The sequence below is a fragment of the Watersipora subatra genome, chromosome 11, assembly GCF_963576615.1.
Source record: "Watersipora subatra chromosome 11, tzWatSuba1.1, whole genome shotgun sequence".
NCBI lineage: Eukaryota > Metazoa > Bryozoa > Gymnolaemata > Cheilostomatida > Watersiporidae > Watersipora > Watersipora subatra.
Genome location: NC_088718.1, coordinates 35,881,940 through 35,888,056, shown reverse-complemented (window position 1 = coordinate 35,888,056; position 6,117 = coordinate 35,881,940).

Here is a 6,117-nt window from a genome sequence, read left to right as displayed (position 1 = left end):
ATTTATTGTCGGAATGCGAGGGCCGGATGAATGTAATCAAAAGTTTACACAGAAGACAATCTCAATTAGTTAAAAGAGAAAACAACTTCAACCTAATGTAGTTACCGAGTTTGGCTGTCTTATACATTTACATGTATTATTACTTCATTTCATATTGAAAATGGGTTTACGTGCATAAAATTTTAAAAATTATACAGATGCAGTTGAGCAAATAAATTCTTGAAAACAACATAATACAATAGGCTAGCCTACAGTCTGAGAAATCTTAACATTGGAATGGTATTAACATGATAAAATAACAACAACCAATGATGGGATGTAGTGTGACGGCAATGATATACAACCCCAACATGGAGGGCTGTAAATCATTGGTGACAGCTGTTGGTTACATTTATTTATAGAATTGTTTTAATGATTTTTACAATCACTCAAAATACACTATGTTTAACTTTGTAAATGTACCATTTAACTCACTGACTATATCAATATAGCACACAGAGTGATGTTTTATCTAAAGTTGTATGTGAGGTTCGGTGTTTATTGCTTAAATGCATTTTTTGGGTTGTTAGACAGTGATGGAGAAACCTGCCTGCAATGACTACACTTATGATATGCTAAGGTTATATAATCTAATTAATATCATAGTAGGTAAAGGTAATCTGAAATTATTATTTAAAAAACAAGCAATTTTAAATGATAGAAACTGTTTCTAGTGACCTTCAATACAAGGTGGTAAACTTGGTGGGCTCTTAACAAACATTGACATTCTAGTAGCAAGACCAAAGTTGACAACACGGTGTTCAAAATTATCAGTTCTGTAATTATTATTGAAGATCAACAAATGCAAAGGCAATGTTTCCTCAAATTACACAAGGAAAAGTTAAACATAACTTCTTAATGAAGTTCGTGTAAGCTGTACATGGTGAATGATATAGCTGTGCAGTACTCTAAAAAGTGATTGGCAAAGTAATCATTACATTGTACTTTCTATCACTTTCTTCTCCACCATCATGCATTTCTGCTTTTAGCAAATAAGTAACAGAACTTTATGGCTCAAAGCTCAAAATTTTTGTCAGAATGTTTACTTTAATCATTTTGTTATTTAAGTCAATCAAATATGAACACAGATATTATTTTATAGAAACTTCAAGTGTTTTGGAAAGTCACAAGTCACTCTCTTTTTCTCGAGAATAGAAAGTCTTAAGAAAACTGAAAGCTTAATAATACTTCCAAAAATACTTGAAGTATTTAATAGAGTGAGTCAGTTTTTGAATCTACATATCATTTTTAAAGCCCTGCCACCATTATTACAAAAATATTTTAGCCTAAGAAAAAAGACAAAGAAAAATGGAAGTGTTATAATGCTTCGATATCTAATTGAAGTATTTTAGTAAATCCAACTTAGTGAACAGTCTCTGAATGTACATAAGATTATGAAAAGTCATACCATGGTTGTTGCAACAAATTTTTAGTGTGGAATCAAATAATAAGTTTTAAGATATATTTTAGTGCTCAGTCGTATTACAAAACCATAGCCATTGTGTAACGTAAAGATTCAGAAATTATTTTAGTAGTATAGAACAGATGCTTTAGTTATTAGAACAGTGTATGCAATACATATTATATATATTTTATATTATTATATTATATATTGTTATATATATTATATATATGCAAAATATATTATAATATAAAATAATAGATCATATCGTATTATATTATATTATACACATGTACTATTATATTAATAATATTATATTATAATATATAATATCAGTTTATATCTTATTGTTTATATTATATTACATCATATTATTGTGTATTACATATATTATATACTATATTACATAACATTATATAATACCATATAAAACTCTGTAATTATTTTATAATATATATTGTATTATATCTATTATTATATTGAATTGCTTTGTTTAATACAAATTATGTATTGTAATTATGCAAATTATTATATTACGATATATTATATTATAATATATTATGTTATACAGATTATATGATTTCTATTGTAAAGAAGCTGCCTGCTCACTAACAGCTATGTAGCATTGTTGGTACCAACTCCATCATACAGAAGTAGTGAGCATTCATCTCAACAATGATTCTTAGTTCAGTCTCCAGGACATTTTATGTGCAGATGGGATCAGATAAAAACCATTTACTTTATATGTGAGAAACTAATCCTGTATTGATTATCGCTTTTTAGCCTTACAAAATTGTGCTTAATGGAGACATCCAGTTTACGGCAATCATGACATCAGTGAGTATTACCAAAATGTATCACACGCATACAAGCTATTATTTTTGGGTTGATATGGGCTAAAATCTATTTTCTGCGTAAATGTATGTTTTACTAGATTCACTTTAATATGAGAAGTATTAAAGTAAAGTGTTTACAAAGTAGATGACAGTGCTCAGATTTGTGGCCAAACGGAAAACCCATGATGTCTGTTAAGGAAAATTTTTTTTATTTTACATTACTGCAGCTAGTCATGTAATCTTTTCAGGATCAAAACGATTAGCCGTTTTTTAAAGTCCATTTGTAAGCCTGAGTGCAATTAGAGATAATTTTTATAATTCTATAACGAGAGTCGTGTAGGTCCATTATCCTTCTGTCTGAAGCTATGGCTGGATGTTGGAAAAGTGTTGCATTGCACAAGAGTCGATTTCCCGCCTGAATGCAGCAAGTATCAGAGAACAGCAACTATATATATCTACAATTCTGAATCCGTTCTTCTGTAAACAAACTCCGCCTAGGTTTTTCCTTTTAAAGACAGGAAATTTCTAAGCTAATCAATAAACGAAAGAATAAAAAAACTTAAAGATTTGTAGGAACAGATATGATTGATAACACAAATCGTGTGTTGCATTTCAGAACTATATCAGACTCAAGCTAGCTTTCTAAACCTCAGGCTATCAGCGAGAATGTGGGTAAAGAAGGATTCACATCAACATACCTCAAGACATTCTGTAAGAAACTTATTTTCTTTGGTATTTTTCATTTTCTTTCAATTTTTCTTCAAAGCTGTTTTATTATTAATGCTAGAAAGCAGTACATTTTTTTTAATATTTCCAAGGTCTTTTTTTAGACATCGGCATTGCTTGAGTAAGATAATTGCTGAAAGATTTAGGTACCATCAGAACAGATTGTAAAAAACCAAATATGATAGATTTTAATGGATTGTCGTACTGCAACTTTCAGAAGGCTCATGCATTAGTATACCGCTATGCACATTTTAAATAGGTATTAACCCATTTCAATTGTCTATTGCTGTCAATTTGCAATGCAAGCTAAAAGTTCTCAATTTACTTATATATAAATATGTTATTTTAGCAATGAACTTTTATTAGCTTTTTGGCATTACTATAGATAGTTTATATGGAAAGATTTAGCACTGATCATTTTTTTTGCAATTTAAAAAAAAATTAAAATTGTATTTTTCCATATTTTTACTTCAGCAAATTGATGAATGGTCATGATAGAAATTTCACTAAGTTTTATGTTAAATATTTATTTTTTCACGTTAAAATATTTAAAGATTTTCATATTCATTTTGTCAAAGAACCCTTCTTCCAAGAATAAATCTTGGAGAAAAATACAATTGCAGCAGCGTCATATATCTTGACTGCACACTACTCGCTTTGTAGCTTATGTACCAATTTGATTGGAGTTTCTCTGATTTATATGTCATTACAACCAGGTTTGTATAATTGCTGACAAAAGTGTGCTGGCAGAAACTACATGTAAATGAGCATAAAAAGGTCTAGGTTATAAACCTCATGGTATAAATTTGACATGTTATAGTAAAACTCAAGAATGCAGAAGGAACTTTAAATCTAACAATACGTTTTATCTAAAGTAGAGTATTCTAACTTATCTGAATGTGGTCATATTTCCTTTTAAAGCTAATCTCCATAGACTGTAATAAAACAGTCGCTTCAAATTTTATTTCTTATCAAAAAGATAAGATTTGAATAAAGCTTATCATAAACCATTTGGATAAATAATTATAGCTTTAAACATTTAAAGATATTATGAGTGGCCAATGTTTAAAACATTAAAACTGTTATTTCGAGAGTTAGTTCGATTGACCACACGGTTTAATTTATTTTCTCGTTTACACGAATAGTGAGGTCAACTCCTTTATGACTACCTTATCGGTAAGCTAATCTACTAAAAACCTATCGTCAACTTCAGTGAGCTTATCATAAAATACACATAATTCTTTTGGCTGACTCAAAAGAAAGATTAATAAAGTTCAAGACATCAGTAATATACATGTAGTTACATGAATATTACTGATGAACAGTTGATGATGATGTACAGATGATGTAGTTACATGAATATTTACAGATGAACAGTTGATGATGATGTACAGATGATGTAGTTACATGAATATTTACAGATGAACAGTTGATGATGATGTACAGATGATGTAGTTACATGAATATTTACAGATGAACAGTTGATGATGATGTACAGATGATGTAGTTACATGAATATTTACAGATGAACAGTTGATGATAATGTACAGATGATGTAGTTACATGAATATTTACAGATGAACAGTTGATGATGATGTACAGATGATGTAGTTACATGAATATTTACAGATGAACAGTTGATGATGATGTACAGATGATGTAGTTACATGAATATTTACAGATGAACAGTTGATGATGATGTACAGATGATGTAGTTACATGAATATTTACAGATGAACAGTTGATGATGATGTACAGATGATGTAGTTACATGAATATTTACAGATGAACAGTTGATGATGATGTACATATACATGTAGTTACATGAATATTTACAAATGAACAGTTGATGATGATGTACATATGATGTAGTTACATGAATATTTACAGATGAGCAGTTGATGATGATGTACAGATGATGTAGTTACAGATGAATATATACATAGCCTTTGTTGGTTTTATCAGAAAATATTGATATTCTTCAATCATTTGCAATTGTTTTTGATGGTTGAGGTGATCTGACTGCCGGAATGCTTTAAGGTTGAAATCGACAAAATTTGATCACTATTAAAATACTCACAATCTGTGCTATTGTGATGTAAACTACAAAAAATGCCTATGCTTTCTGATAAAATTAACTAAGATTTTGTGTAAATCCACCTTTAATAAAATCCTTTAGTTAGTTCTATCAAGAATAGAAATCATGAAATTCCAGACATTGTATATAGGCCTACTGACTTTCAGTAACATATCTCAGGAACTATTAGCTTTTAAATGTATTCCTTGCAACATGTGGTAGCTAATTGAAATTGTTAACCTGGCCTTTCAGAATCTTCTCTAAAAATGGCGCTGCCTTTGTCAGCTACTTTTAATACCTTTTACAGCACACTCTAGAAGAGAGTAGAAAGGTAACAGCACCTCAGAAACGATCTCATGAGATATTGCCACAGATAGATAAACGACACCATTTACCTGTACACTCCACAGATTGCTTGTAAGTTGCTCGTCTGTATGATATAAAGCAAGCGTGTTTCTGCAGCTAAAACAATTTACTTTAAAGATTACAAGATAAGTTCATGGTAAATCTGTTTGAAAGACTCCATGAGTTTTTTGTCATACATGAGTTACAATGTCCCTGTTACGCAACTTTTTTGCTTTACGATGTCACATGCAATACTTTTTCGCCATATCATATCACCTAAATATTTTCTCAAAATTAAAATTATGTAGTTAGTGTGCTGAATATGTCAAAATAATGAAAATGTTGACATGCTAGTTGCCGAAATCTCTCTCATCATACCTGAAAGAGATACAATGCTCACTATCTCTCAGTTCAGCAAGTTCATTGTAAGTTATAGTGAAAACGAAAACGAAACAGATAAGTGATAAAATTTTAGCTGATGACAAAGTTGAAGTTTAGTTTAGTAAAAATATTTCACTAAAATCCATAATACAACTTAGCTTTAAGTTTTTGTTTAGTAAGTTAAATTCAATGTTTATGTTATACGTCTGTTTTGAAGGTAAGAACTTCTCACAGTACGTAGCGCACATAGTCCATTGAAATGTTACATTTTATTGCAGATCATAACTACTTAATACCTTAAAGTTACTGGA